Genomic DNA, 12,270 nt, shown 5'->3' with positions numbered 1-12,270 from the left:
GCGGTTTTTACCCCTGCGGTTTTCTATCATGGAGTGGGTACAAAAACGCTGCAGATTCACAAAAAAGAAGTGACATGCTACTTCTTTTAAACCGCAGCGTTTCCGCAGCGGATTTTCCGCAAAGTGTGCACAGCATTTTTTTTTTTCTCATTGATTTACATTGTACTGTAAATCAATTGCGGATCTGCAGCGTTTCTGCACCTCAAAAAACGCTGCGGATCTGCAGCAAATCCGCAACGTGTGCACATACCCTTACTGTCAAACATTTTCATGTAAATCATACATGGCATATGTCTCAAGAATAACTAACACACTCTGTACAAAAACAAGGGTAGAGAGAAGCAAGTACTGCTGTAACTAGAGGATGCCAAATTACAGGGGAATAATGCCTCCTACTGGTGACAATAGTGGCTGTTAGAGAGGATCTGTAAATGCCGAGACCTAACAGTTATGCCATGCCGGAGACAGACAATAATCATGTGATTGCTGAGTATCAGGGTATGTGCTAACGATCCGGAGTTCTTGCAGATTGGACGCTGCGTACTTGTGCAGCACCAAACACGCAGCGACCATATGTTACAGCATAGTGGAGGGGATTTCCAGAAATCCCATGTCCATTATGCGTCCACAGATGCCCACGGCTCACCCGTGGACACGGATATGAGGTGCGTCTTTCCAGACCGCAGCATGTCAATTTCTCTAGCGGAGACGCAAGAGAAGTTTCATCCATAGAATGTACTGAACTTAGTGAAGCCGCGAGGTTCAGTGATCACATGCGGATTCACCTGCGGTCAATTTTATTTTACTCATATTTCCTCTTCCTCAGTTGTCTCAATATCATCACAGACAGCATTACAATGACAGCGGTCACCTCTATTCACATAGTTAGAGACCTGTAGGTCAATGGAATTGGGGCAGGGATAAGCTGCCCCCCCCCCCTTCCTCCCCCGGAATAGTTAGCTCTGACCTGCCTTGGAATAGTCAGCTGAGACACAGTCCCCAGCTGGCTTTACAAAGTATGAATTCTCCAAGACACTGCGGTGTTTCAGAGTAAAATATAGAATGGCTGCAATAATACTGCCCAGATTGATTCATGCTGACCATTGTTTGCGCAGAGCCTTTAAAGGGAACCTGTCACCCCCCTCAGGCGTTTGTAACTAAAAGAGCCACCTTGTGCAGGCAGCACAAATGCTGCATTCTGACAAGGTGGCTCTTTTAGTTATGATGCCTGCACATGCTGAAAGAAATGTTTATAAAATGTGCCCCCTCATACCGTGAAACCGTCCCAGAGGCGGGACTTTCCTTCCTAATCAGACGCCTCACATCCGTCACTCTGGGCCTGTGCGCGCTTCCTCTTGCAGCATTATCGTCCCCGGCACCTGCGCATTAAGTTTTTTGGGGGGGCATGCGCAGTTGCGCTGCCCTTCGTACTTACAGTGCAGGCGCCGGAGACGATAATGCTGCAAGAGGAGGCGCCCACAGGCCTGGAGTGACGACTGTGCTGCGTCTGATAAGGAAAGTCTGGCCTCCGGGACGGTTTCACGGTATGAGGGGGCACATTTTATAAACGTTTATTTCAGCGTGTGCAGGGAGCATAACTAAAAGAGCCACCTTGTCAGAATGCAGCATTAGTGCTGCACAAGGTGACTCTTTTAGTTACAAATGTCTGAGGGGGGTGACAGGTTCCCTTTAGGCTATGTGCACACGTTCAGGATTTATTGCAGAAATTTCCTGTGCAAAACCGGACATTTTCTGCAAGAAATCCGCATGTGTTTTTACCGCGTTTTTATTTTTCCGGAGGTTCCCAAAGCAATAATATAGTGGGAAATCCGTAAAAAATCTGCAAAATTAATGAACATGCTGCGTTTTTTAACGCGATGCGTTTTTTTCGCGGAAAAAAAAAAAACATCATGTGCACAAAAATTGCAGAATGCATTCTAAATGATGGGATGCATAATGTATGTGTTTTTTTCGTGTTTTTATAGCGAAAAATCTGCAATGTGTGCATACAGCCTTAATGTCAATCTTCAATGATTGTGCACAGACCAGTTCACAACGTTTACAGCTGGCTTCGTTGTGTAGTCCTCGGCTCTCCTAAATGTCTTCAGTAACAATGACACTCCTTAATGGCAGGGAGGATCCTACCAGTAAAAATTACCATCAGATCCTTGTTGCAGAACATGAACAGGAGGTATTCATGAAATATTATTAGTGACTGCATCATAAGTAAGGAGAATGTTAGGCCCCAATAGTTGCAGACAAGTTTAAGTGGATGCAGGAAATTTATCCAACTGCTTTTGTGGAGTCTGATCAAAGTCGATTTTGCCAATTTGAAGCAAAATTATCCACATTAGCTCAGCGATTTTGTTTTGTGTCCTCTGGAGTTGTTGAACACAATTGACGTGAGTTCTTATTTACACCATCTTGTGGGGGCAGACGCATGGTCTCAGTACAGGGTGACCACAAAAACAGTACCTATTTCCATTAACTGTTGATATCAAGGATTGCTTTTGTGGTCACCATGTGCATACATGCAAAACTATAAAAATGACAAAATAAAGATGCACTCTGTAGTACTATAGCATGTAAACATGAAATACATGAAATTTGAATTGCATTACTGCACTAGAAAATAGGAAAGGTCGAAGATACTTAGCACAGAATTTGGCCAATTCGTGCATGCCCAGCAGCAAACAACAAGCAGTCTCTGGTTGCTGGTAACCTATCTAATGTGAATCCTCTGCTAGGCTGAAGCCTGCATGTGTAGGTAGGATCCTGCTGCAAATTGGAGTGCTGGTCAGAGAGCCAGTATACACACATGTCCTCCGGAGTACATGCCTGCACAAGGCAATCTTGCCTTACGCAGGCGTGTACTATGGAGGACAGAGAATGAACTTCAATCCAATATTGCAGCCAGCATGCAGCCAGCGGGTAAGGAAAGGGTGAATCAAACACCCGAAAACCCCGCCCCTATGGCTGAAAATTGTTCCCTCCAAATTCAGGTGACAGTGTCCCTTTAAGATGGGCGATCTTTTGATATTTGTATACATAGGCTCTCTGACTGAGAACTCCACCCAACAGCCCATGGCAGATTTAATTCCAGCAGGGTCCTACCTACCCATATAAATGTAGGCTATCAGCCTAGGAGAGGATTCACAATAGGTTAGGTCTCCAGCAAAGAAAATCGCCTTATTGTTGGCGGCTGGGCATGCGCGAATCGGCCAAATTATGAGTAAGTATCTTGTTTTTTTCCTGTTTTCTAGTGCAGTAATGCAATTCAAATTCCATATATTTCATGTTCGCATGTTATAGATGTCACGGGGTTACCACGACAGTGTCTAGCCAGAAGGTCACAGCGTTTGATTGCTCCTACTCCGGCGCTAATAAGAAGCACTTATTAATTTTAATGGTGTTTATTCCTTCTGGCGGAACAGGGGTTAATCGGCCATGTTGGAAATCCCTGTGCTCACAGCTGAGCTCGGTTAGCCACTCCTTTCTCCTTTATAATCTGGGCTCTGTTGCAAATCCTTGTCAGAGCTAGCTTTATTGCTGCATGGCTAAGGGTGGGAAAAGAGTTCATATGAGATGGAGAAGTTATCAGTGATTGGTTTGTGCACGTGGTAATTCCTTATCCTTCTCTATTTTGTTTTTTTCCCCTTCCTGCACATCCTGATGCATTCCTCTGTTATATGAGAGTGAATATTTTGTATGCCTGGAGTTTTCTATTAACCCTTGTTAGTGTTGCCTTGTTTGTCGGGTTGGTCTACTACTGTGCACAGTAGCGCCCCTCTTCCCTGAGTGGGGGAAGAGTACAGAAGGAGGGATGACTCAGGAGATAAGACAAGGGTGGAGTCAAGGCATCTTCACCTTCAGAAGTATCCCGGGGAATAGGGCGAGCTAGTGAGCCCCCTAGTCTTAAGGTACCGTTACACTAAACGACTTACCAACGATCACGACTAGCGATACGACCTGGCCGTGATCGTTGGTAAGTCGTTGTGTGGTCGCTGGGGAGCTGTCACACAGACAGCTCTCTCCAGCGACCAACGATCAGGGGAACGACTTCGGCATCGTTGAAACTGTCTTCAACTATGCCGATGTCCCCCTGCAGCACCCGGGTAACCAGGGTAAACATCGGGTTACTAAGTGCAGGGCCGCGCTTAGTAACCCGATATTTACCCTGGTTACCATTGTAAAAGTTAAAAAAAAAAACACAAACAAACACTACATACTCACATTCCGATGTCTGTCACGTCCCCCGCCGTCAGCTTCCCACACTGACTGTCAGCGCCGGCCGTAAAGCAGAGCACAGCAGTGACGTCACCGCTGTGCTCTTCTTTACGGCCGGCACTGACAGTCAGTGCGGGAAGCTGACGGCGGGGGACGCGACAGACATCGGAATGTGAGTATGTAGTGTTTTGTTGTTTTTTTTTAACTTTTACAATGGTAACCAGGGTAAATATCGGGTTACTAAGCGTGGCCCTGCGCTTAGTAACCCGATATTTACCCTGGTTACAAGTAAACACATCGCTGGATCGGCGTCACACACGCCGATCCAGCGATGACAGCGGGTGATCAGCGACCAAATAAAGGTGCTGATCATTCCCTACGACCAACGATCTCCCAGCAGGGGCCTGATCGTTGGTCGCTGTCACACATAACGAGATCGTTAGCGGGATCGTTGCTACGTCACAAAAAAGCGTGACGTTGCAACGATATCGTTAACGAAATCGTTATGTGTGAAGGTACCTTTAGAGACAGGGAAGGAGCCCCTGGTCCCGAGTCACCCAACAGCTGTGTCATGACAACAGCACTACAGAGTGCTACTTTATTTGTTATTTATGTATGGAGATGTCTAGTTTCAGCAAGAACCTGTACACACCAGTATTCAATTTGGAAGTGATGGTCAGTCTTTTGATATTTGTATACTATCAGTTACAAACACAGAGTATATCTATATACATAATCGCCTAAGGGGCACATCCATCTGTTTGTCTGTCTGTCACGGAAATCCCGCGTCGCTGATTGGTTGTGGCTGACAGGCCGCGACCAATCATCGACGGGCACAGTCCGGCCGCGAATTTGCCCCCTTCATACTCCCCTCCAGTCAGCGCTCACACAGGGTTAATGGCTGCGTTACACCGCGGTGTAACGCAGTCCGTTAACGCTGCTATTAACCCTGTGTGACCAACTTTTTACTATTGATGCTGCCTATGCAGCATCAATAGTAAAAAGATCTAATGTTAAAAATAATAAAAAAAATAAAAAATCATTATATACTCACCTTCCGGCGCCTTTCCCGCTCCTCGCGACGCTCCGGGCCATGCATTGCGGTCTCGCGAGACCGCTACGTCATCATCGTGCGAGACCGCAATGCATTTTTGGGACCAGAGCGTCACGAGGAACATCGCTAAACGCCTCGCCTGGATCCGGGGGCCGACGGAAGGTGAGTATATAACAATTTTTTCTTTTAATTCTTTTTTTAACAGGGATATGGTTCCTACATTGCTATATACTACGTGGGCTGTGTTAGATACTGCATGGGCTGTTATATACTGCGTCTCTGTGCTATATACTACGTGGGCTGTGTTATATACTGCGTGAACTGTGTTATATACTGCGTGAGCTGTGTTATATACTGCGTTTCTGTGCTATATACTACGTGGGCTATGCAATATATTACGTGGCTGGGCAATATACTACGTGGCTGTGTTATATACTGCGTGAGCTGTGCTATATACTACGTACCTGTGCAATATACATGGCTGGGCAATATACTACGTGGGCTGTGCTATATACTACGTGGGCTGTGCTATATACCACGTGGCTGTGCTATATGCTACGTGGGCTGTGTTATATTTCTCTGCTGTATCTGTGCTTCATGAATGGTATGTGTTAAAGAGGGGGGCCCACTGAGACTCTTTCGCCCGGGGCCCTCAAAAACCTGGAGCCGGCCCTGGCTTCACTGATTGTTCGCGGCCGGCCGTGACCAATCAGCGACAGGCGCAGTCCGGCCGTGAATTAGAGGGGAATTTGAACCACGCTTCGCTAATTGGTCGCGCCCGGCCGGCCGAATCCTGTGTATAAATTGCATTATTCTGAAAACTTCATAAATAAACTACATACATATACTAGAATACCCGATGCGTTAGAATCGGGCCACCATCTAGTAATTCTATATTCAGCATCCTATGGAGCATGGTAGTACTGTATGCATGTAGTATTATCCACTAGAAGCAGTGATCGTAGTGTATATAACCCTGTATACAGCCCCCTACGGAGCATGGTAGTAATACAAGTACTTCTTACAAAATTAGAACATCATCAAAAAGTTTATTTATTTCAGTTCTTAAATACAAAAAGTGAAACTCATATATATAGAGTCATTACAAATAGAGCGATCTATTTGAAGTGTTTATTTCTGTTAATGTTGATGATTATGGCTTACAGCCAACGAAAACTCAAAAGTCATTATCTCAGTAAATTAGATTACTTTACAACACCAGCTTGAAAAATTATTTTTAAATCTGAAATGTTGGCTTACTGAAATGTATGTTCAGTAAATGCACTCAATACTTGCTCAGGGCTCCATGTGCATCAATTACTGCATCACTGCAGCCTGGCATGGAGGTGATCAGCCTGTGGCACTGCTGAGGTGTTATGGAAGCCCAGGTTGCTTTGATAGCTGCCTTCAGCTCGTCTGCATTGTTGGGTCTGGTGTCTCATCTTCCTCTTGACATTATCCCATAGATTCTATAGGGTTAAGGTCAGGCGAGTTTGCTGGCCAATCAAGCACAGTGATACTGTTGTTTTTAAACCAGGTATTGTACTTTTGGCAGTGGTCAGGTGCCAAGCCCTGCTGGAGAATGAAATTTCCATCTCCAAAAAGCTTGTCGGCAGAGGGAAGAATTAAGTGCTCTAAAATTTCTTGGTAGACGGCTGTTCTGACCTTGGTCTTGATAAAACACAGTGGACCTCCACCAGCAGATGACATGGCTCCCCAAACCATCACTGATTGTGGAAACTTCACACTAGACCTCAAGCAGCTTGGATTGTCTGTCTCTCCACTATTCCTCCAGACTTCCAGACTCTAGGACCTTGATTTCCAAATGAAATGCAAAATTTACTTTCATCTGAAAACAACACATTGGACCACTGAGCAACAGTCCAGTTCATTTTCTCCTTGGCCCAGGTAAGATGCTTCTGGCGTTGTCTATTGGTCATGAGTGGCTTGACACAAGGAATGCGACACTTGTAGCCCATGTCTTGGATACCTCTGTGTGTGGTGGCTCTTGAAGCAATGACTCCAGCAGCAGTCCACTCCTTGTGAATTTCCTCCAAATTTTGAATGGCCTTTTCTTAACAATCCATTCAATGCTGCGGTTATCCCGGTTGCTTATGCACCTTTTTCTACCACATTTTTTCCTTCCACTCAACCTTCCATTAATATGCTTGGATACAGCACTCTGTGAACAGCCAGCTTCTTTAGCAATGACCTTTTGTGGCTTATCCTCCTTGTGGAGTGTGTCAATGACTGCCTTCTGGACATCGGTCAAGTCAGGAGTCTTCCCCATGATTGTGGAGCCTGCTGAAACAGTTTAAGGGACCTTTTTAAATGCTTAGGAACCCTTTGCAGGTGTTTATTATTATTCTAATTTACTGAGATAATGACTTTTGGGTTTTCATTGGCTGTAAGCCATAATCATCAACATTAACGGAAATAAACACTTGAAATAGATCAATGTTTGTAATGACTCTATATATGTGTTTCACTTTTTGTATTGAAGAACTGAAATTAATTAACTTTTCAATGATATTCTAATTTTGTGAGAAGCACCTGTATATGTGGTATTTTCCATTAGAAGTGACCCCTTATACACAGTATATGCTCCTGTAAACAGCCCCCTATGGAGCATGGTAGTAATACATACATGTGGTGTTATCCACTAGAAGCAATGACCCCTTATACACAGTTTATGCTCCTGTATACAGCCCCCATATGAAGCATGAAAGTAATAAATACATGTGGTATACTCCACTATTAGCAGTGCCTGCTTATACACATTATATGCTCCTGTATATAGCCCTTATGGAGCATGGAAGTAACACATACATGTGGTATTCTTCCCTATAAGCAGTGACTGCTTATACACAGTATACGCTCCTGTATACAGCCCCCTATGGAGCATGGTAGTAATACATACATTTGTTATTCTCCACTAGAAGCAGTGATTGCTTATACACAGTATATACTCCGGTATACAGCCCCCTATGGAGCATAGTAGTAATACATACATGAGGTATTCTCCCCTAGAAGCGACTGCTTATACACAGTATACGCTCCAGTATACACCCCTATGGAGCATGGTAGTAATACATACATTTGGTATTCTCCACTAGAAGCAGTGATTGTTTATACACAGTATACGCTCCTGTATAGAGCCCCCTATGGAGCATGGTAGTAATACATACGGTATTCTCCCCTAGAAGCAGTGACTGCTTATACACCGTATACGCTCCTGTATACACCCCTATGGAGCATGGTAGTAATACATACATGTGGTGTTATCCACTAGAAGCAGTGATTGGTTATACACAGTATATGCTCCTGTATACAGCCCCCTATGGAGCATGGTAGTAATACACACGTGGTATTCTCCACTAGAAGCAGTGACCCCTTATACACAGTATATTCTCCAGTATACAGCCCCTTATGGAGCATGGTAGTAATACATACATGTGGTATTCTCCACTAGAAGCAGTGACCCCTTATACACAGTATACTCTCCAGTATACAGCCCCCTATGGAGCATGGTACTAATACATACATGTGGTGTTATCCACTAGAAGCAGTGATTGGTGTTACACAGTATATGCTCCTGTATGCAGCCCCCTATGGAGCATGGTAGTAATACATACATGTGTTCTCCACTAGAAGCAATGACCCCTTATACACAGTATAGGCTCCTGTATACAGCCCCCTATGGAGCATGGTAGTAATACATACATGTGGTATTCTCCACTATTAGCAGTGACTGCCTATACACAGTATATGCTCCTGTATAGAGTCCCCTATGGAGCATGGTAGTAATACATACATGTGGTGTTATCCACTAGAAGCAGTGATTGGTTATACACAGTATATGCTCAAGTATACAGCCCCCTATGGAGCATGGTAGTAATAAATACATGTGGTATTCTCCACAAGAAGCAGTGACCCCTTATACACAGTATACGCTCCTGTATACAGCGCTCTATGGAGCATGGTAGTAATACATACATGTGCCATTCTCCACTAGAAGCAGTGACCCCTTATACACAGTATACGCTCCTGTATACAGCCCCCTATGGAGCATGGTAGTAATACATACATGTGTTCTCCACTAGAAACAGTGACCCCTTATACACAGTATACGCTCCTGTATACAGCCCCCTATGGAGCATGGTAGTAATACATACATGTGTTCTCCACTAGAAACAGTGACCCCTTAAACACAGTATACGCTCCTGTATACAGTCCCCTATGGAGCATGGTAGTAATACATACATGTGGTGTTCTCCACTAGAAGCAGTGACCCCTTATACACAGTATATGCTCCTGTATACAGCTGTTTCTATGCTACCTGCCTGCTCTATCGGGGGCCCGCTCTCGGGGGCCCGCTCTCGCTATCGGGGGCCCGCTCACGCTATCGGGGGCCCGCTCACGCTATCGGGGGCCCGCTCACTCTATCAGGGGCCCGCTCTCACTACCAGGGGCCTGCTCTCTCTATCAGGGGCCTCCTCACACTATTAGTGGCCCGCTCTCACTATCAGGGGCCTCCTCACACTATTAGGGGCCTGCTCTCACTATTAGGGGCCTGCTCTCACACTATTAGTGGCCTGCTCTCACTATCAGGGGCCTGCTCACACTATTAGTGGCCTGCTCTCACTATCAGGGGCCTGCTCTCACTATCAGGGGCCTGCTCACACTATTAGTGGCCTGCTCACACTATCAGGGGCCTGCTCTCACTATCAGGGGCCTGCTCACACTATTAGTGGCCTGCTCTCACTATCAGGGGCCTGCTCACACTATTAGTGGCCTGCTCTCACTATCAGGGGCCTGCTCACACTATCAGGGGCCCGCTCACACTATCAGTGGCCTGCTCTGACTATCAGGGGCCTGCTCTCACTATCAGGGGCCTCCTCACACTATCAGTGGCCTCCTCACACTATCAGTGGCCTCCTCACACTATTAGGGGTCTCCTCACATTATTAGGGGCCTCCTCACATTATTAGGGGCCTCCTCACATTATTAGGGGCCTGCTCACACTATCGGGGGCCTGCTCTCACTATCAGGGGCCTGCTCTCACTATCAGGGGCCTCCTCACATTATTAGGGGTCTCCTCACATTATTAGGGGTCTCCTCACATTATTAGGGGCCTCCTCACACTATCGGGGGCCTGCTCACACTATCGGGGGCCTGCTCACACTATCGGGGGCCTCCTCACACAGATCCCACAGCAGCCTGTGAGCACATTCCAACATTTTAACACTACTTCTGTGAACGCTTGTCAGAACCAGTGCTGGACCGCCTGCAGCCCGGCTCACTAGCTCACACAGCAGACGTTCCTTCATGCTCCGGCTTTGTTGGCTCTCTCCCAGGACGCCATACCTACGGCACATAACACCGCATGTGGACAGAGCCATAGCTGGGCCTCACGGCGTCAGCGGAACATCACTGCAGTGACTGTTGCACAATAACAAGCAGACTCCTAGGAGCCGGTCCTGCCCGGTGACATGACGCGGGCACGCACAGCACACGGCTGAGGGCCGGCTCCTCTCCCGCTCGGGCCAGCACAGAGACCGCGGAGGGATAATCATGCTATATATAAGGATACATACACACAGTGTTTACATCTCTCCAGAACGTCTCTCTGCAGCTTCCGGTTCCCAGACTGGGCAGTGGGCACGTGACTGCTGCCTGATTGGATAACAGGTCGCCTGAGTTTTCCTGCGCCGCCAGCAATTGGTTTCGGATTGTCCCGCCCCCTTGTTTACAATGTTTCGCTGTGGAAGAGCGATCATGTGCTCATTGGTCGGTTCGGTTACCGAGGTGACGGTTAACCTCTTCGTTACTAGAAATATCTTGGTGAATGCAGTCCATTGCTCCGTTACCACCTGTTTCAGACTATTTCTCAGTGAGATAACTAACATACAACCTCTAAAGTCACTTCTGGTCAAGCTGCACGACTACATGAGTTCTCTGACCAGGTAGTCTCTGTACACAACGAGGCTGAAGTTGGTTTCTTATTCGTCAGCTTCTTATTCGTCAATTTTTTCTTTTCTGTTTATAGGTTTAACAACAAATAATAATCATCACAATAATAACATACAATGCAGTGAGAAGCCCTGATGTGAAAACAACAGCTACAAAAATTATAAAACTGGCACAAAAATGGGCATCAAAGTGGGGACTGAAGGGCATTAATGAAAGGGTTAAATGACTTTGGGCCACTGAGCTCACACTGCAGACATATAGAACAGGGAGCCCACATCAAACCCAGGTCTCTCCAGCCTGGCCCAAATGGGTTCTGGGCATCAGAACTGGCATCAAAGTGGGCATAAAGTGGACGGCACGGTGGCTCAGTGGTTAGCACTGCAACGCTGGGGTCCTGGGTTCAAATCCCACCAAGGACAACATCTGCAAGGAGTTTGTATGATCTCTCCGTGTTTGCGTGGGTTTCCTCCCACATTCCAAAGACATACTGAAAGGGAATTTAGATTGTGAGCCCCATCGCGGACAGCGATTGTCATGATTCCCCAATGGCATGGGAACATCAGAAACACAAAAATTACAGACTAGCTCTCGGGTGATGGAAACTCAAGCTGACCGAGACCTAAATCTACCACACAACTAACAGTAGCCAGGGAGCATTCCTACGGCTGCCTAAATGCCACGCGCCAGCCGGAGAACTAACTACGCCTGGAAGAGGAAGGAACAGACCTGGCTTACCTCCAGTGAAATTCCCCAAAGATGATAGTAGCCCCCACATATATTAACGGTGAGTTCAGAGGAAAAGACATACACAGTATGAAGGTAGATTTAGCAAAGCGAGGTCCACTTACTAGATAGAGGAAGGATACAAAAGAGGACTTCACGGTCAGCTGAAAAACCCTTTCAAAAACCCATCCTGAAATTACTTTAAAACTCCTGTGTCAACTCATGACACAGGAGTGGCAATTTCAGTCCACAAGAGCTTCCAGTAACAGGAAATGACAAAACTGTAAACTGGA

At 46.2% G+C, this 12,270-nt stretch overlaps 1 protein-coding gene across 4 annotated transcripts in view; it reads right to left on the bottom strand.

Moving 5' to 3' along the window:
- The window catches only part of DCAF11 (DDB1 and CUL4 associated factor 11), a 59,151-nt gene extending 48,138 nt beyond the window's left edge, over positions 1 to 11,013 (bottom strand). For 2 of the 4 annotated variants that reach the window (XM_077299454.1, XM_077299461.1), the window contains exon 1: positions 10,649 to 10,834. The gene's annotated coding sequence lies outside the window, so the exon portion shown is untranslated. Of the gene's footprint in view, positions 1 to 10,648; positions 10,835 to 10,878 lie in introns of those variants that run through there. The other 2 variants (XM_077299458.1, XM_077299449.1) reach the window with 2 other exon arrangements.
- Positions 11,014 to 12,270: the final 1,257 nt, after the last annotated feature.

This window comes from Ranitomeya variabilis, chromosome 1, assembly GCF_051348905.1.
Source record: "Ranitomeya variabilis isolate aRanVar5 chromosome 1, aRanVar5.hap1, whole genome shotgun sequence".
In the NCBI taxonomy this organism is placed as follows: domain Eukaryota; kingdom Metazoa; phylum Chordata; class Amphibia; order Anura; family Dendrobatidae; genus Ranitomeya; species Ranitomeya variabilis.
The sequence above is the reverse complement of the archived record's forward strand: the minus strand, read 5'-3'. Positions and strand labels throughout refer to the sequence as shown.